This window comes from Bos taurus, chromosome X, assembly GCF_002263795.3.
Source record: "Bos taurus isolate L1 Dominette 01449 registration number 42190680 breed Hereford chromosome X, ARS-UCD2.0, whole genome shotgun sequence".
Lineage (NCBI taxonomy): Eukaryota > Metazoa > Chordata > Mammalia > Artiodactyla > Bovidae > Bos > Bos taurus.
The window spans coordinates 133405542-133431984 of record NC_037357.1 but is presented as its reverse complement, the minus strand read 5'-3'; the positions used below and the strand labels follow the sequence as shown (position 1 = coordinate 133431984).

Here is a 26443-nt window from a genome sequence, read left to right as displayed (position 1 = left end):
ACTGTGTGTTGAATGTTTTGACGAATTGTCATAATGCTTTCCGAGGTTGGTTTTTCAGTAATCTTTGCAAGCTGTGATAGCAATGGAATCTAACCATGCCTCATCTTATCTAACACAGCTTTAGCAGAGCTAGCCTGCAGGCCAAATTTAACCCTTTGTCTACTTTTGTACATTAAATATGCTAAGGATGGTTTCTACATTTTCTTTTTTTTTTTGCCAACCCAGTACTTACTTACCTAGATAGCATATTAAAAAGCAGAGACATTACTTTGCCAGCAAAGGTCCATCTAGTCAAGGCTGTGGTTTTTCCAGTAGTCATGTATGGATGTGAGAACTGGACTATAAAGAAAGCTGAGCACCAAAGAACGGATGCTTTTGAACTATGGTGTTGGAGAAGACTCTTGAGGGTCTCTTGAACAGCAAGGAGATCCAACCAGTCCTTCCTAAAGGAAATCAGTACTGAGTGTTCATTGAAAGGACTGACGGTGAAGCTGAAAGTCCAATACCTTGGCCACCTGATGCGAAGAACTGACTCATTGGAAAAGACCCTGATGCTGGGAAAGATTGAGGGCGGGAGGAGAAGGAGATGACAGAGGATGAGATGGTTGGATGGCATCACTGACTCAATGGACATGGGTTTGGGTAAACTCTGGGAGTGGGTGATGGACAGGGAGGCCTGGCGTGCTGCAGCCCATGGGGTCGCAAAGAGTCAGACACAACTGAGCGACTGCACTGAACTTAAACTTACTTATTTATTCATTCATTCATTTAGCTGCTCTGGGTCTCAGTTTCAGCAGAGGGAATCATTACTTGAGGTACGTAGGATCTAGTTTACTTGACCAGGGATTGAACCTGGGACCCCTGCCTTGGGAGCATGGAGTCTTAACCACTGAACCACCATTTTTTGATTTTTTTTGCGGGGGGGGGGACCACTTAAAAATGTAGAAACCAGGGACTTCCCTGGTGGTCCAGCGGCTAAGACTCCAGTCTCCCAATGCAGGGGCCCTCGGTTCAGTCCTGCTGAGGGGACTAGATCCCACATGCTGCTAAGAGTTCGCATACCGCAACTAGTCACAGCCAAATAAATAATTTAAAAATAAATAAAGCAAGTGTTTTTTGAAAAATGAAGCCAAGAAGAATGACAAGTTATAACGCGTGAAAATTCTCTCAGTTCCATTATACGTAATTAAGTTTCCTTGGAACACAGCTAAACCCGCTGATGCCTGTATTGCACGGTTGTAGCTCTCTGCGGCTCATGGAATGAAGAGTATTTAGTCTCTGGCCCTTTAAGAACGTATCTACCAAGCGCTAATCGAATCGAACAGGTTAAGACCCCAGAAGTCAGCTGAGCGTATTCACACTTGTCGAGTGCTTGGCCTGTGTACAGGGGCTTTTCCGGGGTGTCAGTGGGTGCATCAAATGTCTCCTTAATTAATCACGCTGTTCTGAACCCTTTTGCTGTCACTGTTTCACATTTAAGTCTCAAAAAAAAGCCCCTGGGAACCCTAAAATAACTCATGGTTCTGTGAGGACAAATAACCTGTGACTTGCATCCGAGTCACTCATAATTCTCACTGGGCAACTGTAACACCCTTGTGAATTCTGTCTTTACGAGCCCCTGGTTCTTTCTTTTCCCCGAACGCTTCCTTTGGTTTTACCTGTATCTGTGTCTCCTGGACTGCAGTTCTTAAGGTCCCAGATAGAGATTTTTATTCTTTATGGGGAGGGGGGGAGCCCCCAGGAGACTTCCTTCAGTAGGAGATTTGTTGTTGATCAGATCAGTTATATCCGACTCTTTGCGACCCCATGGACTGCAGCACGCCAGGCCTCCCTGTCCATCACCAACTCCCAGAGCTTGCTCAAACTCATGTCCATTGAGTTGGTGACGCCATCCAACCATCTCATCCTCTGTCGTCCCCTCCTCCCACCTTCCATCTTTCCCAGCATCAGGGTCTTTTCCAGTGAGTCAGTTCTTCACATCAGGTGGCCAAAGGATTGGAGTTTCAGCTTCTGCATCAGTCCTTCCAATGAATATGCAGGGTTTAGCATTGACTGGTTTGATCTCCTTTAAGTCCAAGTGAGTCTCAGGAGTCTTCTCCAACACCGCAGTTCAAAAGCATCAATTCTCAGACACTCAGTGTTCTTTATGGTCTGACTCTCACATCTGTACGTAACTACTAAAGAGCCATAGCTTTGACTGTACTGACCTTTGCCAGCAGGAGAGCACAGTATAAAGTCCCCAGTCAAGTTGGAGAGTCACCCGTTTAAGACACATTAACTTTTCTACTCGCACTTCCAGACCCTGCATCCTTTTCTTTGTAAGGGGCTGTCTCTTCTCTACTTATTTGAATAAGTAAATCTCTGTATAATGGAGGAACCAAATTGAGAAAGATATCTCAAAGTTCACTTTAGTTTTCTCATATACTCTTTGGAGGAACAAGGTTTCTCTCCTACCAAAAGACACTGTCTTTTATTTTTAATCTGTGGTATTTCTATAAAACCATGTAAATGTCATACTTGAAACTGCAGGGCGTTTCAGCATTTTTTTGGCAGAGACGTTTTCTGTGTGTTTAGGGCAGTGTGTGACTTGTGAATAGTTCTATTTGCACAACCAGGTAATCTGACATAGCACCAGTTCCCTGTTACCAATGGCATCTTCCCAGTACCATTTCGGGGTCACACTTTGTTCTGTTTACTGTGTTGTCAGAAATCGCATCCCCAGAACATCTTGATATACCTTCCAAACTGTAGTACAGACGTGCTAAGTCACTTCAGTCATGTCCGACTCTTTGCGACCCCACGGACTGTTGCCCACCAGGCTCCTCCGTCCATGGGATTTCCCAGGCAAGACTACTGGAGGGGGTTGTCGCTTCCTCCGCCAAGGGATCTTCCGCCTCTTATGTCTCCTTCATCAGCAGGTGGGTTCTTTACCGCTAGCGCCACCTGGGAAGCTATACTACACACTCCAGTATACTTACTTAGGGATTTAACACATTGCATAATTCATGAGGGTGATCTTAGGACCCCAGGGAAATTTGGACAGGATCGAAGGAAATCAGATTAAGCTTAAACTAGGATATTCACTTAAATCCTAGTTTTCCTTTATACTTGATTTTTATAGGACATAGAGCATTTGCATTTTACTGTGTTTGCAATCATTAGGCTGCCCTGGTGGCTCAGACAGTGGAGAATCGGCCTGCAAAACAGGAGACCCAAGTTCCATCCCTGGGTCTGGAAGATCCCCTGGAGAAGGGAATGGCCACACACTCCAGTATCCTTGCCTAGAGAACGCCATGGACAGAGGAGCCTGGCAGGCTCCAGTCCATGGTGTCGCAAAGAGTTGGACACGACTGAGCGGCTAACACGCTAACACTACACTTGAAATCATGTTTGCACGAAGCCTGTTGCTTACTAGACTGGTAAAAGGGGATCAGTAAAAGAGTACTAGGCGGATAAAATCATTTGATGGTGTAGCATGAAGATACTGCTAGAGTCAAGAACTGGAGCATCTACGCTCTGTCTAACCTGATTGGTTTCTTTCCTTCTTCTGACCCTGTTCTTTTCCTTTCTCAGACACATTTGCCCACTTAAAAGTGCAGTTGTTTGAAAACCAAGCAGTTAGTTTCCGTTTAAGAAAAAACCAGAGATAACTGTGATTATGTTCCAGTGGAAACAAAAACATCATTCTCTTATACTTTCACTTACGTGACTGTTTTAATCCTGTTAAAGAAGCTTCTGACATTTATTCCTTTGTGGGAGTCACTGGTGAAAATGTAGATTTATATTGGCTTTTAGGTTTATATATGTGTGTGTGTCTGTGTGTATATATATAATAAAACCCAAGATGATTAAATATATTATTATATTTAATTATATATTAATATATTTAACTATATGTTAAATACATACAATTATATATTAATATTTGTATTATGTATTTGTATAGATTTGTGTATTATATCATTTATTATTTATTCATTGTTATTTATAATATAATTTTTATATATTAATATATTTAATCATCTTGGTTTTCATTTTTGCTTTAAAAATTGAAACAAATGATGAACAGCACAGAAGGAACACAGCATCATTCCAGTAACCACTCCACAGCCATTAGCATGTTGCAGTTAACTGTCGTTCTGTACAGGCCTACGCGTCCGGCTTTATGTGTCTGAATCAGTGAATTTCTGCAGCATAACTGCTAAACACGCCGTGCTCCTGTACTGGCCCAGAGAGGCTAAGTTCCTCACCAGGGGACACACAGCCCCGAGCGAAGGAGTCTGGAGTTTAGCCGAGGTCACGCCAGGACCACACTGCTTCTCCGAGAGCCTGCCAGCTTGTGTCGGAAGGGAACCACTACCCTTTCCAAGCACTGAGTGTAATTTCTGGCAAATAACAGCGTGCTGGAATCTGGAGAAAAGGAAGCCAGCTTAGATTGGGTGTAAAGAATGGCGTGATTGAGACTAGCCACCCAAGACAGAGGCAAGAGTTTGGCCTTCAAGGCAAATATACAGGGCTAGAAGAATCAGTGTGTGCCAATGTGTTTATTTTATTGTTTTAGTACCTGAAAAGTGCGTCTAAAGATAGGCCAGTGGTGCAGTGGAAGGGAGATGGGATATATAACGCAGACCACCTGGGATGACTTCCAGGTTCTGACTGCCCAGCGATGGGCTCTCCCAAGTCTGTGAGATGGCAGAGGGCGATGAGGAAATCACTGCGGGGACCACGTCCATGCAGATGTGAGCCTGACGCACACGTCCTGTAGCTCTGTCCTACACGTGCACCTTTGATCCCGGATCATGCGGGGTGACATTCTATTTTATGTGATTTCCGCGTCCCAAGCCCACCCTGGAAAGCCAGTGGGGACCATCACACCCTGGGATGAATCTGGGAATTCTGAGCACCATTAAATTGTGCGTTATTTTTTTCTGGCGTTAAATTGTGTATCATCTTTTTCTGTCTCAAGAGTCAGTCGCCCTCTGAAACTACAGGAAACCACAAGTCTTTTTTGACATTTGTAATGCCAGGCCCTGCAGTGCCTCCTCCTTCCATGAGGTGTGTTATCTTTTTGGTACCTCACACCATCAGCTTACAGAGGTGGTTTCTGCCTCGCAGAATTTATGTCAGATTCCTTTAAAAGAGGAGGCTTTACTTAACTGATAGATTTCTTGGTCTTGCTTCAAACGAATTGTCTCAAGTGTTTGTTTCTCCAAATAATCACATACTTGCTGTTGTCCGTTGAGTCGCTAGGTCATGTCCAACTGTTTGCGACCCCATGGAGTGCAGCACAACAGGCCTTCCTGTCCATCACCAATTCCTGGAGTTTATTCAAACTCATGTCCGTTGAGTCGGTGATGCCATCGGTCCATCTCATCCTCTGTCGTCCCCTTCTCCTCCCACCTTCAGTCTTTCCCAGTATCAGGGTGTTTTTTCATATCAGGTGGACAGAGTATCCGAGCTTCAGCATCAGTTTTTCTTATGAATATTCAGGACCGATTTCCTTTAGGATGGACGGGTTGGATCTCCTTGCAGTACAAGGGACTCTCAAGAGTCTTCTTCAACACCACAGTTCAAAAGCATCCATTCTTTGGCACTCAGCCTTCTTTATGGTCCAACTCTCACATCCATACATGACTACTGGAAAAACCATAGCTTTGACTAGACGGACCTTTGTCAACAAAGTGATGTCTCTGCTTCTGAAGCCACTGTCTGGGTTGGTCGTAGCTTTTCTCCCAAGGAACAAGTGTCTTTTAATTTCATGACTGCAGTCGCCTCCCCCAGTGATATTGGAGCCCGTACTAGAAACTGCCTCCTGCAGCCCCTGCACCTGAAGGCAAGCTTGTGTCTTGAAAGCTAGGCAGAAACAAACTCTCAAACTGTTTTAGTCATCTTAGCCGAGACAGACCAACCCACATGTCCTGTTCGTCCCTGGCTTTGGAGGACTGACTGACTGGCGCTCACACGTGAGTCTGTTTTGGTTAGCAGCCGTCAGGTAGGAGGAAAGGGCAGTGAGGAATCAGAATTCTAAAAAAGGTGGGCCGGGACTTCCCTGGAGATCCAGTGATTGAGACTTTGCCTTCCAGTATAGGAGGTGTGCATTCGATCCCTGGTCGGGGAAGCTTAAGACCCCACAGGCCTAAAAACCCAAAACATAAAGCAGAAGCCATACTGTAACAAAATCAAAAAAGACTTTAAAAAAATGGTGGGTGACATTTTTCTTTTCTTTTTGTTTCACTGCACCACAAGGGCTTATGGGATCTTAATTACGTGACCAGCAATCAAACCCAGACCCTTGACATTGAAAGCACAGAGACCACGGAATTCCCAGCTCTCCTTTTCTAGTTTGGAAAATTCATATTCAATAGCTGTAGTTGCATGAAATGAGGCCTGATGTACATATTTAGCTATGATTTTACAGTCATCAATGTGTGCGTACATGTGTATATATATGTATGTGTATGAATACACGTGTACATACGTGTATATATATATATGTCTGTGTGTATTTCGGCTTCACCTCGAGGCATTTAGTATCTTAGTCCCCCAGTTAGGGCTCAGACTCATGCCCCTTGCTGTGAAAGTGCCATGTCTTAACCACTAAACTCCCAGACAAGTCCCCAGTCATGACACTAATAATAATGGTTGCTTGTGATTTCACAAGTCTCCCGTACCAATGATGGAACAAGAGAAGCGTTAACATCTTGAAGGCAGACGCACTCAGAAACAAAGAATTTTAATGACAAATAGGGTGTGTTTTATCTCCAAAGAACTGCATTCCATGAATCAGGAAGGAACTGCCTTTTCCCGCACTTGGTTTCCTGGTCCAGCTGCACACGCTGCTGCTTTCTTGGAGGCATAAGGGTGCTTTTGGTCATCCTGCTCATCTATAAATAAACCATCGCTATAAATAAGACATTCGCTGTTGATCTGAGTTTGACGCCATGGGAGAGATGCGCACGTGAATGGAATGCAAAGCCCCAGGATGACTCACTCCCGTTCTGGCTTTCATCTTCTAGATGTCAAGGCTAACTGCGGAAACCTGGAAGGCGGTCCGGTGAAGGGAAAAAAAAAAAAAAATCACAGAAAATCCAAAACTGAATAGAGCGTAGTTGCTTGTAGATAAAGTGCAAACGAGGGCTTCCCTGGTGACTCAGGCTGTGAAGAATCTGCCTGCGGTACAGGAGACCCCGGTTCGATCCCTGAGTCGTCTAGATTCCCTGGAGAAGGGAATGGCTACCCACTCCAGTATTCTTGCCTGGAGAATCCCATGGGTAGAGGAGCCTGGTGAGCTACAGTCCACGGGGTCGCAAAGAGTCGGAAACAACTAAGCGACTAACACACATATACACAGTGCAAATGACTGAATACATTTCAGATCAGCTCAGGAGTGTGAGATCAAATTGCCAATATCTGTTGGATAATAGAAAAAGCAAGATAATTCCAGGAAAACGTCTACTTTTGTTTCATTGACCACACTGAAGCCTTTGACTGTGTGGATCACAACAAACTATGGAAAATTCTTAAAGTGATCGGAATACCAGACCACCTTACCTGCCTCCTGAGAAATCTGTATGCAGGTCAAGAACTGGACAAGTTGAACAGAACTTGAAACAACGGACTGGTTCCAAATTGGGAGAGGAACACATCAAGGCTATGAATTGTCACCCTGCATATTTAACTTACATGCAGAGTACATCATGAGAAACGCTGGGCTGGGCGAAGCACAAGCTGGACTCAAAGATTGCCGGGAGAAATATCAATAACCTCAGATATGCAGATGACACCACCCTTATGGCAGCAAGTGAAGAGGAACTAAAGAGCCCCTTGATGAAAGTGAAAGAGGACAGTGGAAAAGCTGGCTTAAAAATCAACATTCAAAAAACTAAGGTCATGGCTTCCGGTCCTATCACTGCATGGCAAATAGATGGAGAAACAATGGAAACAGTGACAGACTTTATTTTCTTGGGCTCCAAAATCACTGCAGATGATGACTGCAGCCATGAAATGAAAAGACGCTTGCTCATTGGAAGAAAAGCTATGACCAACCTAGACAGAACATTAAAAAGCAAAAACATCACTTTGCCAACAAAGGTCCATCTAGTCAAAGCTATGATTTTTCCAGTAGTCATGTATGGATGTGAGATTTAGACCATAAAGCTGAGCGCCAAAGAATGGCTGCTTTTGAACTGTGGTGTTGGAGAAGACTCTTGAGAGTCCCTTGTACTGCAAGGAGATCCAACCAGTCCATCCTAAAGGAAATCATCTCTGAGTATTCATTGGAAGGAGTGATGCTGAAGCTCCAGTAATTTGGCCACCTGATGCAAAGAGCCAACTCATTTGAAAACATCCTGATGCTGGGAAGGATTGAGGGCAAGAGGAGGAGGGGGCAACAGAGGATGAGATGGTTGGAAGGCATCACTAACTCAATGGACATGAGTTTGAGTAAACTCCGGGAGTTGATGATGAACAGAGAGGCCTGGAGTGCTGCAGCCCATGGGGTCGCAAAGAATCGGACACAACTGAGCAACTGAGCAACAACAAACAAATTTGACCATTTCCTAGCTGTGAAACCAGTCTGGACTGTTCCGTTCATTTAAACTCTCTAGAACTTGGCCTTTTACAGCTAGGCAGTGGGAATAACAAAAGGATTGTTGTGACGGTTAAGTCATATCATGGACCTAGAGGGACTTGATAAAATGTACACTTTCTACGAGAACAGGTGGGCGACGAGTTATTTTATGTAGGCAGGTACTGAGCAGCCTTGCTGTTGAAAGGTTTTCGTGATGAAAACCAGTGACACGCACCTCTCATGACTCAGATTCAGGGATGATAGTTAGCAGATCACGTTTGTGTTAAAAGGAAGAGTACCACACGGTGGGCACTTGGAGGACTGTAGGGGGAGCTGGGAAATAGGGGCAGTCTCTGCGAGGTGAGACGGAGTGGACCTAGGGAGAGTTAGCATTTTATCCTCATACCAGGGCTTCTCAGGGCTTCCCTGGTGGCGCTAGTGGCGCTTCCCGCCTGGCAATGCAGGAGACGTAAGAGACATGGGTTCGATCCCCAGCTCAGTAAGATCCCCTGGAGGAAGGCGTGGCAACCCACTCCAGTATTCTTGCCTGGAGAATCCCACGGACAGAGGAGCCTGGCAGGCTACAGTCCACAGGGTCGCAAAGAGTCTGACACGACTGAGTGGCTGAACAGCAGCAGCAGAGTTTTCTCAGCCTCAGCACTAGTTACGTTGGGGGCCCAAGAATCCTTTCTCACGTGGGAATGTCTTGTCCGACCTCTACCCCTTGCATGCCAGAGACCCTCCCCGGAGTTGTGACACTGAGGAATATCTCCGGACATTGACTGATGACCCTACGGGGACACAGTTGCCCACAACTGAGAACCTCTTAAAAGCTTTCCCCTGAACATCTGTTAATTAGATAATTCTTTAAAAAGTATGTTGATTTATTTGGCTGCTCAGGTCTTAGTGCAAAACTGTGTGGGTCTTTAGGCTTCATTGCATCATCCAGAATCGTTAGTTGCACATGTTGGATCTAATTCCTTGACCGGGGATCGAGCCCAGGCCCCTGCAGTGTGAGCGTGGAGACTTAGCCACTGGACCACCAGGCAAGTCCTTACTTATATCATTTTAATGGCATTTTTAAAAAAATGTACTCAAAGGAAAAAACCTGCACGCGTATGTTTATAGAGCTTTGATTCATCATTGCCAAAACTTGGGAGAAACCATGATGTCCTTTTATATGTGAGTGGATAAATATTTGAATGTTGCGTCTAGACAGTGGAATATTAGTTCAGTTCAATCACTTAGTTGTGTCTGACTCTTTGCAGCACCATCTTCAGTGCTGAGATGAGCCCCTGGAGCACGGAGAACTTTTAGGACAGTGGAAGTATTCTTGATGGTGGTTTAGTGGTGGACACGTGTCTTTATGCGTGTGTGCGTACTAAGTCCCTTCAGTCATGTCCGACTTCTTGCAACCCCGTCAGTCAGCTAAGCCTCGGTTTTCTTGAGTGAGTGAGTGAAAGTCGTTCAGTCCTGCCCGACTCCTTGCGACCCCATGGACTATAGCCCAACAGGCTCCCTGTCCATGGGCTTCTCCATGCAAGAACACTGCAGTGGGTTGCCATGCCCTTCTCCGGGGGATCTTCCTGGCCCAGGGATCGAACCTGTGTCTCTTACGTCTCCTGCATTGAAGTGCGAAGGTTCTTTACAACGAGCGCCACCTGGGGGGCTCAGGTGTGTTTATGTCTTTTGTCAAAACCCATAGAAGGTGCCACAGCCTGATATAAACTATGGGCTTCAGGTGATAATGTCAGTGTGGGTTCATCAGTTGTAACAGATGGACCCTCTGGTGGGGGACCTAGATAAGGAGGGAAATTGAGCCTGTGTAGGGGCAAATGGCATACAGGAAATCTGTGTACCTTCCTGTCACTTTGGCTGGAAATCTAAAACTAGTCTAAAAACGAAACCTGTTAAAAATCGTGTTTAACGAGGGAGGGGGAAAAAAAGAGATGTCATCTCCACACTGATGAGATTTATTCTGTTCAGTTTCACGCTTATGCGATCCGTGAAAGAACTGAAAAGTTTCATGAGACTTTGCACTTGGGTTCTGAGAGCATCATCTTAACCTAGAATGGCATTTGAGCTAGTGTCATGAAAGCTCCCATGGCAGGTGTACATGTGTGTGTGTGTATGGGTGTGTGTGTGTGTGTCCCAGAGACCAAGAACCTGGGCTGAAATACACCCCTCACTCCAACTGCACCCCCTCCACTGTGGTCATTCCCAGAAACAAGGCAGAGACTTGTTTTACTTCTCGAATAGACCACTTCTGTCATATGTTAATTGTCTGAAGTCACCCTGAGGATATTAGAAGGTTGTCTGTTTTAATGTAATATGGGTCATCTTCCCAGGGGACATAAAGAACCCATCTGCCAGTGCAGGAGACATAAGAGACGTGGGTTCAATCCCCAGGTCGGGAAGATCCCCTGGAGGAGGGCATGGCAACCCAGTGCAGTGTTCTTGCCTGGAGAATCCCATGGATGGAGGAGCCTGGCGGGCTACAGTCCATGGGGTCGCAGAGAGTCAGACCCAAGTGAAGTGACTCTGCGCACATGCACACAAGAAGTTTGGAGTACACACCTTAATAAAGTGAGCATGATATTGCCTTGGGCTTCCCTGACAGCTCAGTGGGTGAAGAATCTGCCTGCAATTCAGGAGACCCTGGTTCGATTCCTGGGTCGGGAAGATCCGCTGGAGAAGGGAAAGGCTATCCACTCCAGTATTCTTGGGCTTCCCTTGTGACTCAGCTGGTAAAGAATTCGCCTGCAATGTGGGAGACCTGGGTTCGATCCCTGGTTTGGGAAGATCCTCTGGAGAAGGGAAAGGCTACCCACTCCAGTATTCTGGCCTGGAGAATCTCATGGACTGTGTAGTCCATGGGGTCGCAAAGAGTCAGAGACGACTGAATGACTTTCACTGATACTGCCCTCAGGCAGGGATCGGCAGACTCCTGCCTATAGGCCAACCCCACCTGCAATCTATTTTTTTTTTAATTGTGTTGAAGCACATCCAACACCCATTTATGTACCGTCTGCAGCTGTTTTAGAGCCAAAGCAGACGTGAGCAGTTGTAGCAGGCTCAGTTTGGGTGTCAAGGATCCAAGATTCCTGCAGAGAAAGTGTGCTCACCCCTGCTTTACCAGTCTAGAACTTTTCCCTCCTCGGTCGTCATATCCTGACTATCTCCCGATTTTTAAACTTGGTTTCAGAAAAGGGGAGGATTGTCAGCAGAGTAGCCTAGTTAGAGAAATAATAGAGACATACAAGTGTGTTCCCTGTGAAGGACCCTGCAGCGTTACTCCTGCTCTCTCTGCGTGTGAGATGCACTCGTGTGTACTAGGGTGCCTTTGTTGAAATGCCTGGGCCTTTTAATCGAGGATTCAAAACACCAAGCTTCGCCCTTCCTCCCCCTTGTTCCCTTCCTTCCCCTTCCTTCATCCCCTTTCCTTCCCCTTCCTTCCTTCCAATTCCTTCCTGTTCCTTCCTCCCGCCTCCATGCCCTTCCTTCCTCCCCCATCCATCCCCTTCCTTGCTCTTCCTTCCCCTTCCTTCCTCTTCCTTCCCCTTCCTTCCTCTCCCTTCCCCTTCCTTCCTCTTCCTTCCCCTTCCTTCCTCTCCCTTCCTTCCCCTTCCTTCCTCTTCCTTCCCTTTCCTCCCTTCCCCTTCCTTCCTCTCCCTTCCTTCCCCTTCCTTCCTCTCCCTTCCTTCCCTTTCCTTCCCCTTCCTTCCTTCCAATTCCTTCCTGTTCCTTCCTCCCACTTCCATGCCCTTCCTTCCTCCCCCTTCCTTCCTCTTCCTTCCCCTTCCTTCCTCTTCCTTCCTTCCCCTCCCTTCCCCTTCCTTCCTCTCCCTTCCCCTTCCTTCCTTCCCCTTCCTTCATTCCCTTTCCTTCCCCTTCCTTCCTTCCAATTCCTTCCTGTTCCTTCCTCCCACTTCCATGCCCTTCCTTCCTCCCCTTCCATCCCCTTCCATCCCCTTCCTTCCCTTCCTTCCCCTTCCTTCCTCTTCCTTCCTTCCCCTCCCTTCCCCTTCCTTCCCCTTCCTTCCCCTTCCTTCCTCTTCCTTCCTTCCCCTCCCTTCCCCTTCCTTCCTCTCCCTTCCCCTTCCTTCCTTCCCCTTCCTCCATTCCCTTTCCTTCCCCTTCCTTCCTTCCAATTCCTTCCTGTTCCTTCCTCCCACTTCCATGCCCTTCCTTCCTCCCCCTTCCATCCCCTTCCTTCCCCTTCCTTCCCTTCCTTCCCCTTCCTTCCTCTTCCTTCCTTCCCCTTCCTTCCCCTTCCCTTTCCCTTCCTTCCTTCCCCTTCCTCCCCCTTCCTTCCTTCCCCTTCCTCCCCCTTTCCTTCCTTCCCCTTCCTTCCTCTTCCTTCCTTCCCCTTCCTTCCTCTTCCTTCCTCCCCCTTCCTTCCATCCCCTTCCTTCCTCTTCCTTCCCCTTCCTTCCTCTTCCTCCCTTCCCCTTCCTTCCCCTTCCTTCCTCTCCCTTCCATCCCCTTCCTTCCCCTTCCTTCCCCTTCCTTCCTCTTCCTTCCTTCCCCTTCCTTCCCCTTCCTTCCTCTTCCTTCCTTCCCCTTCCTTCCTCTTCCTTTCCCTTCCTTCCTTCCCCTTCCTCCCCCTCCTTCCTCTTCCTTCCCCTTCCTTCCTCTTCCCCCTTCCCCTTCCTTCCCTTCCTTCCTCTCCTTCCACCCCTTCTTCCCTCCTTCCCTTCCTTCCCTTCCTTCCCTTCTTCTTTCTTCCCTTCCTTCCCCTCCTTCCCCTTCCTTCATTCCCTTTCCTTCCCCTTCCTTCCTTCCAATTCCTTCCTGTTCCTTCCTCTTCCCTTCATCCTTCTTCCTGCTATCCTTCCCCTTTCCTTCCCCTCTTCCCCTTTCCTTCCTCTTTCCTTCCTTCCCTTCCTTCCCCTTCCTCCCCCTTCCTTCCTTCCTCTTCCTCCCCCTTCCTTCCTTCCCCTCTTCCTCCCCCTTCTTCTTTCCCCTTCCTTCCTTTCCCTTCCTCCCTTCCTTGCTCCCCCTCTCCATCCCTTTCCTCTCTTCCCTTCCTCCCCCTATCCATCCCTTCCTTCCTTCTTCCTCCCTTCCTTTCCTCTCCTCCCTTCCCCTTCCTTCCTCTTCCTCCTCTTTCCCCTTCTTCTCCTTCCTTCTCCTTCCCTTTCCATCCCCTTCCTTCCCCTTCCTTCCATCCCTTTCCTTCCCCTTCCTTCCCCCTTCCTTCCTTCTCTTCCCTTTCCCTTCCTTCCCCCTTTCCTTCCCCTTCCTTCCCTCCCCCTTCCATCCCTCCTTCCCTCTCACTTCCTCCCTTCCATCCCTCCTTCCTTTCCTCTTCCTTCCCCTTTCCTCTCCTCTTCCTCCCTTCCCCTTCTTCCTTCCCTTTCCTTTCCTTTCCTTCCTTCCCCTTCCTTCCTTCCCCTTCCCGCCTTCCAATTCCTTCCCCTTTTTTCCCCCTTCCTTCCCCTTCCTTCCTTCCAATTCCTTCCCCTTCCTTCCTCCCCCTTCCATCCCCTTCCTTCCTCTTCCTTCCCCTTCCTTCCTCTTCCTCCCTTCCCCTTCCTTCCTCTTCCTCCCTTCCCCTTCCTTCCCCTTCCTTCCTTCCTTCCCCTTCCTTCCCCTTCCTTCCTTCCAATTCCTTCCCCTTCCTCCCCCTTCCTTCCTTCCAATTCCTTCCCCTTCCTTCCCAATCCTTCCTTCCTCTTCCTTCCTTCCCTTTTCTTCCCCTTGAAATTCATGCACGTAATTAGTGTTTATCATGAACAAAACAACCCAGAATCTTTGTGTGTGTGTCATAAATAGAACTCTTAACAGAGAACAGATCCCTTTACTCTTGTCTGCCAGTTTACGTATAAAGAGAATTGGGTACCCTTTTAGTATAGTGACAAAAAATAACTAATCCATCTAAATAAAGAGCATCCCATAAATGAATGGTGTTCAAAGAGGAATGTGATGGTAGGAGATGAGGAACCGCTTAATGCACCATGACCTCTCACCTCACGGTACCCGTGTTCCTAGTTGGGTGAGTGAAAAGAGACGTGAGGATCATGGCCTGATTTTAATTCCCAGTGGGTAAAGGCGCGTGTAGAACTGCCCTACTTCTTGCCACTATTATGATGTTAAAAGTCAAGTTTATTTTTGTAAGTCATTACCATCTTGGCAGACTTGCATTAATTTTTGTCAAGCGCTGCCATCTTTAGCTTGCAGCCTTCCAGAGTCTAGAGAAATGCACGTTGGTTTCATATTTCTTCTGGGGAATCTATAGTCTTCCAGCAGGAGAACCTCTTTATTAGAATGTCTAGCAACTGGTGTATTCAAAATCTGTCAGGAAGTCGTCAGGAACATCTCAGCATGTGTCAGAAAAGTTAAAGTTTGGGAAAGTTATATCCTGAGCATGGAGTGTCATTTTCTAGGTGAATACCTAGGTACACAGACAAGCTAGAGAAGGAAAGTGAAAGTGAAAGTCAATCAGTTATGTCCGACTCTTTGCAACCCCATGGACTATACAGTCTGTGCAATTCTCCAGGGCAGAATACTGAAGTGGGTAGCCGTTCCCTTCTCCAGGGGGTCTTCCCAACCCAGGAATGGAACCCAGGTCTCCCGCATCGCAGGTGGATTTTTTACCAGCTGATCCACCAGGGAAGCCCCTAGAGAAGGACAGCAATTCACAAAATTTCTGCTGCCTGCAGCTTGGAGCCAGGAAGGCATCATGACAAGAAAGTCATGACTTGCTGTGTGTGAACCCCTAGTCTGACACTGCTCGTGGGGGTACCTGGGATCCTCGTTGGAAACGTGACATTCTGGTAGGAAGGATTCTGTCATTATTTATTAGCAGGATTACATAACTTCAAGGCACTTAGAACAGATCCACAGTAGATGCAGCTATGTATAAACCGTTTTTATGGTTAGTTTCTTTTTCATTATAGCTTATTATATGATATTAACTGTAGTTCCCTGTACTTCACGGAAAGACCTTGTTTTTTATCTGATTTATGTATAGTAGCATGTGTCTGCTAGTCCCAAAGTCCTAGCTTATCCCCTCCCCAATCTCCCTTGGTAACCATAAATCTGTTTTCTATGTCTATGAGTCTCTTTCTGGTTTGTAACTAAGCTCGTTTGTGTCATATTTTAGGTTCCACGTATAAGTGATGAGTTTGCCTTTGTCTGACTTGATACAATAACCTCTAGGTCCATTCATGTTATTGAAAATAGTATTATTTCATCCTTTTTTATGTCTGAGTAATATTCCATTATATATATGTATATGTGTATATATATGTGTAGATGGATATGGATATAGATATATTGGAGAAGGGCATGGCAACCCACTATCGTATTCTTGCCTGGAGAATCCCATGGACAGAGGAGCCTGGCAGGCTACCCCAGTGTACGGGGTTACAAAGAGTTAGATAAAACTGAGACACACACACACACACATATATATATATACACACACACCACACCTTAGGGGCTTCCCAGGTGGCTCATTGGTAAAGAAACCACCTGCAAATGCTGGTGACATGGATTTGATCCCCGGGTCAGAAAGATCCCTTGCAGGAGGAAATGGCAGCGCACTCAAGTATTCTTGCTTGGAGAATCCCATGGACAAAGGAGCCTGGTGGGCTACAGTCCATAGGGTCACAGAAGAGTCGGATACAATATATCGACTAAACACAACATCCCACACCTTTAGCATTTCATCTGTCGGTGAACATGTAGGCTGCTTCCACATCCTAGCTATTGTGCAAAGTGCTTCTGTGAATATGTGGGTGCATGTATCTCTTAGAATTAGGGTTTTCTCTAGATATATACCCAGGCTGCCATCTGTGGGGTCGCACAGAGTTGGACACGCCTGAAACGACTTAGCAGCAGCAGCGGCATAACCAGGAGTGGGATTGTTGAATCCTATGGTAATTGTACTTTGAGTTTTTTTAAGGGGCCTCCTTACCATTCTTCATAGGGGCCATACCAAATGCATTTCTGCCAACAGCGTACGAGAGTTCCCTTTTCTGCACACCCTCTCCAGCATCTATTATCTGTAGACTTCTTGATGATGGCCATGCGGACCTGTGTGAGGTGATGCATCATTGTAGTTTTGATTTGAATTTGTCCAGTGATGAGCAACATCGAGCATCTTCTCAGGTGCTCATTGGCTATCTGTATGTCTTCTTTGGAGGAGTATCTACTTTGCTCTTCTGCCAGTTTTTTTGATGGAGTTGTTTGGTTTTCTGTTACTGAGTTGTATGAGCTATTCGTGTGTTTTGGAAACGGAGTCCTGTTGAATTGCAACCCAGCCTGTAGGTTTTCTTTTTGTTTCGTTTACGGTTTCCTTTACTTGTGCAACAAATCTTGTGAGTTCACTTCCGCTTTCCTCTTGGTTTTCCAGTGCAGCAGTCATCAAGTCACATGTTAGTCTTTTCTCAAAGCTCCAGTTCCCTGGCCCTTTCCTCTGGGAGGCTCTTTTCTACTTTCTCATTAATTATGGACGTTTAAGTGACTATTGGAGGGAACTCAGACAAAATAGACTGCTTGAAATCAGGGTGTTAGACCCCTGACAGTGTTGTAAAGGTTGCTTCCTTCTCTCTTTAATTTGCTGGTTTGTGATTGCAAAAAACAAGCCAAACTTGGAATCTCTTCACTTGTGCTTTGGGAAAGACTTAACATGTGACTTGATCACCTGGCCAGGTAATTTTGGTATCTTGGTGAGTTAAGAGTTAAGCATAAGCAGATAAATTGAAACTTGATACCATGGAATCTCAGAGCTAGAAGACACTTAACTGTATCTGCTGCTGCTGCAGCTAAGTCTCTTCAGTCGTGTCCGACTCTGTGCGACCCCGTAGATGGCAGCCCACCAGGCTCCCCTGTCCCTGGGATTCTCCAGTCAAGAACACTGGAGTGGGTTGCCATTTTCTTCTCCAATGCATGAAAGTGAAAAGTGAAAGTGAAGTTGCTCAGTCATGTCCGACTCTTAGCGACCTCATGGACTGCAGCCCATCAGGCTCCTCCATCCATGGCATTTTCCATAGCTCCCCCCAAAAAAGACATTTAGTTTTTAACATTTCAACAGACCCTGATGAGCTGTTTATCCCTGAATGTAAGGTAGTCCGTTAGCCACAGTGAAGTATAAAGAGATGGTAGAAGGCATTGTTCTTGCTTTCAAAGTAGCTTACAGCCTCATAAGTAACAAGGGCAAATCAATAAGTTCACAGATCTTTTTATGTAAATTAAAAAAAAAAACCATTTTACTCTGGCAGATTTCAAACATACTAAGAAATGAAGAGAATAATGGACTTCCAAGTATTCATTACAAAGCATCAGAAATTTTCAACATTTTGCTAAACTTGTATTTACATAAAAGGATAAGCCTATAAATTTCCTCTCTTATAATCTTTTATACCTGATTTTCAAGCCCTTCCACTCAAATTTCAATTTTGTTAAAGCCATTTCTCTTTTTTTGCAAACATGGATATTCTTCTTTCAAATGAACGATGCAGTTTCTTCTTGCTTTCATTTGTACCTCATTAAGTGATGGGATTATCTGCTGAACCTTGAATGTTCTGGTATTCCTATTTTTCCAGAGACTTTCTCTCTGTAATAGTTATTATTTTGCTTCATTGCTCTTAAATATTTTTTCTTTATCAGAATTCTTTTTTTTTTTTTTTTGGCTATGCTTCGAAGCATATGGGGTCCTAGTCCCCTTACCAGGAAATGTGCCCCCTACAACGGAAGCCCCCACTTATCAGAATTCATTGTTATTCCCATGCTCTTAATTCACTGAATGCCTTGAACTATTTTGCAGTTGGATATCTGATGCTTTTGTGTCTCTTAGTGAACCATTTTCTCTATACAGAATCCGTGATTGACCTCGGTAACCCGTTTTAGATTTTGATAGTCTATGCTAAAGTGTCCCGTGGGTGTTCCTTTCTGAATCGAAGGCCCATGTGTACTTCTAATATGGCACCGTACGAATAAGGCAGAAGTCACGAAGAAAAGTGTCTACTTAGTCTACTGGCAAGTAGGTTTTTCCCCCTCCATTCTTGTCTCTTCGTAGGAAAGAATTAAAACGACAGACCGACACAGCTCAAGCAGGCAGGATTTATTAAGCAAGCCACACGCAGGACAGTCTTGAGACAGGAGAGTGGACCCACACCCGTTGGAGTGGTCTGGTGTCATTTTTAGGTTTCCCTTTGTATACATTTTTCTCTTCCCCTTGGCGGTTCCTCGGGCTCCATTGGCTATTTCCCTTTGCAAAATAGGGCTTGTATCTGCAACCAATCAGGGAAGGGAATGCAATTAGGGTGTATGGTCAAGCCAGTCAGGGAAAGGGGTGTGTTAGGCCTCTTCCCCCTCCAGAGGTTCTTGTTCCAGGCCTCAGGTTTTCCTTTTCATGGGCTTTTTCCTTTCCTTTGTCTGCCCTGCGTGTGGTCCTTGTAGTTGTCCCTTCTTCTGACTACCATCTTAGACTCTGTTTCCCTAGTCTAACCTATGTAACACTAAAGTCTGTCCCATTAAAATATAGTTTCTGGGTATTAGTAGCATTTGGGGGCCTGATCTGTCTACTGTGTGGAAGGAAGACTGTTCTGCGAGTTGTAGATGCTTAATGCTATGCCAGTCGTGTCCCTCCTCCAGTTGTGACACTGAAAAATGTTTCCAGACATTGCCTAATATCCTAGAGTGCCCTGGGGCAGAGGACACACCACCCCTGGTTGAAAGCACCTGTGTTAACACTGTGGACGTGCCACGATGCTTCCATATTCTTATTACGGGTTACTTGGCTCAGTCGGTAAAGAATCTGTCTACCATGCAGGAGACCCGGGTTCAGTCCCTGGGTTGGGAAGATCCCCTGGAGAAGGGAATGGCAACCCACTGCAGGTTTCTTACCTGGAGAATTCCATGGACAGAGGAGCTTGGCAGGCTGCAGTCTGTGGGGTCACAAAGAATCGGACGTGACTGAGGGACTCACGTCACTTTCGTTGTGTGTTTACCTTTGAGAATTAAGGAATATATTGCATTTGTTAAAATCATTTGCATGTCCCACAAATATTTTTCAGTCCCATGAATTCTTGCCAGCACGGCTTATGGGTAGTGGTTCTCTCTGGTTGTTCGTAATGGGAAAATCACGAATGACAAGGTATTGGAAGGTCAGATTTCTCACTTTAACTTCTTATTTTTAGCAGTAAACTAATTAATTTGTCATGTTGCATAACCAGAATGTCATTAACCAAAGTCATATTTCACATGTTTTGTGTGTTTCTAACACACAGATGATGTTAATTACTCTTATTGAATTTAACAACTTATATCAAAGATAACCTTCAATTTGTGAGTTACCATCTGTTTTGGACAAAGAATAGGTCCAAATACTAAATACTGAAGCTTTTTTTTTTTCCTGAACAGCTTGTAGTAAGAGCTCTTTATATATTAATTGCCTAATTGAATTATTGTGGATTTTAATGTTTTAATTTTCAAGCAATTTGGGGCTTATTGTGGTGACATCTGCTCATATTTTGATACTTTACGGTATTTAGCAGTCTCATCAGAAGGCTATTTTGGGTTTACAACACAGTCCTGAAAATAGTCAATTGCTTTCTGCGTCAGGTTACTCTCAGGAGTATTGTCCTATTTCATCTCTACTACAGAATTTATTTCATAATGAAATGCATTTTTATTTTATAAGAAAAGTCCATATTCCCTTGTCCCTGCTCCAGTCTAATGCCGTTAAATGTCTATTCAAACAACTGCAGAGTTTTGTTTAAATCTTATTTTCCTTCAGTGGTAGAGTTTTTTTCAGTTGTTCTGGTTATTACTTTCATCTTACAGATCCTTATGATGTTTTAAAAATATAGTGTAATGAAACTTAACAGCCTATGAACCTGCTTATAGAATCTTTTTAATCTCCTTTCTTTGAACAGTGTAACTATAAACATAGCTCAGTGGGAATAATTTCCTTGAATTTCCTTAAAAACGTTTCAAGAGGTTCTGATTAATTCACTAATAAGAAACAGCTTCATTCATAGCCCTGCTTCTGAATTTGAATTACATTAAACCTGGCACCTTTTTATATCACTTAAGACTATTGAACAAGAATTTACAGAAAGTGGTAGTCATTTAATTTCCTCAGTTTTTGAATGTGTGGATAATTTAAATCCTGTAGGAGCCTGGACTCACTCACAACCAAAGACATTTTGTAAGGAAGGAGGTACATATCCTTAAATAGATGCTGGTTGACTGCTTTCTATTTATGTTGACTGAGAAAAGCAAGTTTGTGATATGAAGGGTTATCTTGTGAGATATACCCCTGGCTTCTTTAGAAATCTGTGCAAATACAGAACTGCTCTGAAATGGAAATGTAGGAGAATAACAGCGGAAAACTTGAGACCTGGTAGTCAGTGCTTCCTTTTGCTTTATTTTAGGAAGCCGAAAGAAGGGGGGGAGAAACGATTCTAACGTTTCCCTGTTTGCATGAGCACATAACTGAGTGCATGGCTGCAAACTTGCATGGCGTGATGATGGTAACATTGGCCCAAGCGCTGTCTATCAACTTTCTGTGAAGCATCTTTCTTCTCTTTAGGGTGTGTACGGTTTAATTTACTGATTTTATGTGATACACTCCCTAAAACAAAGATGTTTCAAGAGGGCGTTCATTATCATTGAATGATAGCAGAATGCTTGTCTGCACTCTAACCAATGTTATTTACTTTGAGACGTTTTCCTTGTAAAGCTCTGCATGTACCATAATGCTGATGGCTGATTTTAATTACTTCCCTTTTTACTTTGCAAATAAAACTGCACAGTTTGGGTAAAAGTTGAAGATAGAGGGTATGAAACAGTAAAACGTGTTTGAGATGACAAAGGAAAAGAAGAACAGGAGAGATCAAAGGTGAACAATTCCCAAAGAATTTTCAGGTTCATTTTGATTGTTGTTGTGGTTTTCCTTTTTTTCAATCTCCTTGTTTCTCGCCAGGCAGGTCCCAGCAGACACTTGGCAGTTCCTATGATCGGGTGCTGGGGAGCCCACTGGTTCCGAGGTCTACACATGAAGTCACCCTAAAGGTACACCCCTGCCTTTGATGTTTGTTCTCCGCCTGAAATTCGTTTCAAACAGAACTGCATTTTGCCAAAACTGAACACCTTCTGTTTTAAAATGATACATGTCTGAGGTCTTTCTTCTTGCTGAAGTTCAAGGTAATTGTTGTTTAATCGCCAAGTCATGTCTGACTCTTTGCGACCCAGTGGACTGTAGCCCACCAGGCTCCTCTGTCCATGGGATTCTCCAGGCACAAATACTGGAGTAGGTTGCCATTTCCTTCTCCATGAAGGTAATAGACAAAGCATTATTAAATAATGATGTGCTGCTTCCTTGATTCTTTAAGATGAACTGGGCTTTTTTACCTTCTAAGAATTTTGGGAAATTCTTAAAGAGATGGGAATTCCAGACCACCATACCTGGCTCCTGAGAAATCTGTATACAGGTCAAGAAGCGGACACTTAAAACCGGACATGGAACAATGGACTGGTTCCAAACTGGGAACGAGTACCTCAAGGCTGTATGTTGTCACCCTGCTTATTTGACTTATATGCAGATTACATCATGCGAAATGCCAGGCTGGATGAAGCAGAAGCTGGAATCAAGATTGCTGGGAGAAATATTAATAACCTTAGATACACAGATGACACCACCCTTATGGCAGAAAGTGAAGAACTAAAGAGCCTCTTGATGAAAGTGAAAGAGGAGAGTGAAAAAGTTGGCTTAAAACTCAACATTCAGAAAATGAAGGTCACAGCATCCGGTCCCATCACTTCATGGCAAATAGGTGGGGAAACAGTGGAAACAGTGAGAGACTTTATTTTCTTGGGCTCCAAAATCACTGCAGATGGTCACTGCAGCCATGAAATTAAAAGAGGCTTGCTCCATGGGATAAAAGCTGTGACCAACCTAGACAGCATATTAAAAAGTACAGACATTACTTTGCCAACAAAGGTCCGTCTAGTCAAAGCTATGGTGTTTCTAGTAGTCATGTATGGATGTGAGAGTTGAACCATAAAGAAAGCTGAGCACCAAAGAATGGATGCTTTGGAACTGTGGTGGTGGAGAAGACTCTTGAGAGTCCCTTGGACTGCAAGGAGATGCAACCAGTCCATCCTAAAGAAAATCAGTCCCGAATACTCATTGGAAGGCCTGATGCTGAAGCTGAAAGTCCAATACTTTGGCCACCTGATTTGAAGAACTGACTCATTGGGAAAGACTCTGATGCTGGGAAAGATTGAAGGCAGGAGGAGAAGGGGACAACAGAGGATGAGATGGTTGGATGGCCTCACCGACTCGATGCACATGAGTTTGAGCAAGCTCTGGGAGTTGGTGATGGACAGGGAGGCCTGGCGTGCTGTAGTCTATGGGGTCGCAAAGAGTTGGATACGACTGTACTGTACTGAACATGAAGCTGAATACGGAACCAGCTATTTTAAACTTTTCTGGAGCAGATGACAGCTTCTAAAATCAATCCCTTGCATCACCATTATGAATTAAAATTAAGCAGCAAAATTGATTATAATTGAGGGCATGAGGCTGTATCTTATTTGGCTCCTGTATCTTAATTCTTTGCTTTGTTAGTTTCTTAATATGATTTGTGTCTATCTGCAAATTGATTTCCTACTTAACCTTGAAAGTTATTAGAAAAACATGTAGCTTACTATCGATAGATCTAGTGAGATGATAAGGTATACCCAGACGAAGAAACCAAACAATCATAGATGCACAAACATCAAGAATGGAAACCCAGGGAGTTCCTTGTGGTTCCAGTGGTTAGGACCCTGCACTTTCCATTACAGGAGGCGTGGGTTCCATCCCTGGTCAGGAAACTATGATCCCGAAAGCCTTGTGACGCCCCAAAAAATGAAAAACCAGAGTTGAAGCCCACGTCTCAACCTAAAGCTGATGGTTCCCCTCTCCACCCTCTATCAAGAAGAAGCACTGTTAATATTTTGGAAGATGGAATTTTAGAGTTTGATTTTATCCTTTATTTTTGTGTGTTTTCTGGTTCTTTCCTCGTTTTAATGAAAAAAAAAAACACTGATAGAAATTTTGTTATTTTAAAAACATAAAAGATGGAAATTTGCGGAAGATTTTTTGCTGTACTGCTTTAAAAAGAAGCAATCAGAAGTAAGATGATAGGCCCAAATTTAACCACAGGAACAACCTTATGTGGTATTTTTGTTTAAGACCAAACATGTAGCAAGGTAAATATGTACCGTTGGCCCATGGGTTTGAACTGCACCGGCCCACTTATACGTTAATCCCCCCCCCCCCCAATAAATACCTAACCGCTGTGCACAGTCCGTGAGTGAATCCACAGATGAGGAACCATGGATATGGAGGGCCCCCTGTAGGTATAAGGGGATTTTCTCCCCAAACTCCATTTTGTTCAAGGGCCAGCTGTATTAGAATTTCAATATTTTACTTAATTATCTGGAAGGGGTAGTTTGGTTTTTTTTAAAAAATGAAAAATTAGAAAAGGTTAATTGAGTCTGTGACATCAGGTGTTCAGGTTGTGGCATGAGTCTTTTAATGGCCAAAGAATATTCCATTTGTATGGATGGATCACTGTAGGCCGTTTATCCATGCATCAGCTGATGGACATTTGAGTTGTGTTTACTTTTACTGAGTTGTTCAGAAGAGCGCTGCCGTGAACATTCGTGTATAAATTTTATCTGGATGTGTACCTTCATTTTCTCTTGGGTATATACCTGAGAGGAGAATCGCTCAGTCATATGGTAACTCTGTTTAACGTTTGGAAGAATCATCCCAGCTTTTCCAAAGTGTCTGCACCATCAGTCAGTATTTTTAAAATGCAGTTGAGTCATAGTTTCAATGTCAGAGGGGAGAGAGAAGGTCTGTTGCTCATCCATGTCTTGATTGAGTCTGCATTCAGTATTCAGGGCTTTGAGTATTCATGAGCTTTGAGTGAGTTGAATTGAGCGCACACGTTGACTTCCTGCTGTGAGTTGGGCATTGGTGTTTAGCTTCACAGGTGACTGGAAATTTGTGTAGCCATTGATGATTCCCTGTGCGATTTCGACATGCGGATGTTCATTTGGGATTATGCTGGGGAAAGGCATTGCTGCTCACATGCCACAGTGCCCATGGTGCCTCCGTGACTGTGAGCTTGGGAGTCATCTGTAAATCACAGCCCTTTCTCTCTGCGCTGGGTGCTGTGTGTCAGAAAGTGAGGGCTCATGTCTGTTCCTGTTGCTGTTCATTCACCAAGTTGTGTGTGACTCTCTGCAACCCCATGGACTGCAGCACGCCAGGCTTCCCTGTTCTTCATCATCTCCCAGAGTTTACTCAAACCCACGTTCATTGAGTCGGTGATGCCATCCAACCATCTCTTCCTCTGTCGTCCCCTTCTCCTCCTGCCTTTAATCTTTCCAGCATCAGGGTCTTTTCCAGTGAGTCAGCTCTTCACATCATGTGGCCAAAGGATTGGAGCTTCAGCTTCACCATCAGTCCTTCCAATGAACACCCAGGACTGATCTCCCTTAGGATGGACTGGTTGGATCTCCTTGCAGTCCAAGGGACTCCTCTCAAGAGTCTTCTCCAGCTCCCCAGTTCTAAAGCATCGATTCTTCGGTGCTCAGCCTTCTTGATGGTCCGACTCTCCCATTCATACAGGACTACTGGAAAAACCATGGCTTTGACCAGATGGACCTTGGTCTGTTCCCTTTTGACTTAGCCTAGTTTCAGCAGGTCCCGCCTCGGAAAGTGACTGACACACAGCAGATGATGGCTGTGGTGTCTTCTTGACTCTTCATTTCAGAGCCACCAGTGGGTTATGCCCGAGGAGCATCCACATTCTTAGGGCATCACCTTCAGGTTCCCAGACAGGAATTTCGGCTGGAAAACAACAAGACGGGCGTGTTCTAATGTAGAGAGGGGAGAATCTTCAGGGGAGTGAGGTTGGCAGACGTTTTCCATCAAGGGCCAGAGAGTAGATGTTGAAAGCTGATGCTTTGTGGGCCCCGGGGTCTCCGTTGCTTTCCTCTGCCTTTGCGCTGTGAGAACCGCTACTGATCATACACAGATGAACGAGTGTGGCTGAGTGACATCAGTAATACTTCGCCGATGGGCGCTGGAATTCCAATGTCATCGCAATTTCAGGGGTGGCAAAATAGGATTGTTTTGATTTTCCTTGCAGCCATTTAGAAACAGAGACACCGTGGATAGCTCCTAAGCCTTACGGAAGGTGGGCGACGTGTGAATCTGCCTGTGGGCTGCGGTGCGCCAGCCTTGACCTCAAGAAAGACACCCATTTTATTTCTCCGTCTTCTGACCGTGACCTTCGAGTAGAAGGCCTCTGACATGCAGCTCTGCGAGGTCCATGGCGAGCTTAAGACAGCGTCCACATTGTGGTTTCCCTGCTGGCTCAGATGATAAAGAATCCGACTGCAGGGCAGGAGACACGGGTACGATCCAGGGGTTGGGACGATTCCCCTGGAGGAGGGCATGGCAACCGCACTCCATGAACATGATTCTCCTTGCCTGGAGAATCCACACGGACAGAGGAACCTGGCGGGCTACAGTCCGTGGGGTCGTAAAGAGTCAGGCACGGTCAAGTGACTGACACTTTATTACTAAGTTGTGGTTGCTTGGCCAACAGCCTGCAGCTGCTCATGGACTTGAGGAGTTACAGGGCCTTCCATGGGCAGTGTGGCTCTGGACGTCTGGAACCAGCCTTCTCCAGGGGACATTTGATCACGTCTGGAGACCTTTGAGGAAGATGTTTGCTCCTGACACCCAGTGGGTGGAGACCAGGGATGTTGTTTGTCATCCTCCAGGGCGTCGGGGAACCCGTCACAGAGATCCATGTGGTCCTGAGTGTCCGCAGTACCGAGACGGACGAC

At 45.2% G+C, this 26443-nt stretch overlaps 1 protein-coding gene and 1 long non-coding RNA gene across 7 annotated transcripts in view; one reads left to right on the top strand and one right to left on the bottom strand.

Moving 5' to 3' along the window:
- TBL1X (transducin beta like 1 X-linked) overlaps positions 1-26443 on the top strand; it is a 246677-nt gene that overhangs the window by 153571 nt on the left and 66663 nt on the right. For 4 of the 6 annotated variants that reach the window (XM_059883401.1, XM_059883396.1, XM_059883397.1 and 1 more), the window contains one exon: positions 21510-21598. The exons of 1 other annotated variant lie outside the window; for it this stretch is intronic. The gene's annotated coding sequence lies outside the window, so the exon portion shown is untranslated. The remainder of the gene's footprint in view (positions 1-21509; positions 21599-26443) is intronic. One more of the 6 variants, XM_059883399.1, reaches the window with a different exon arrangement.
- Positions 18627-21514, bottom strand: LOC132344369 (uncharacterized). The gene is made up of 2 exons (XR_009493619.1): positions 19427-21514; positions 18627-18810 (listed from the first exon to the last, which is right to left on the bottom strand). It is a non-coding gene; the product is annotated as an uncharacterized lncRNA (long non-coding RNA).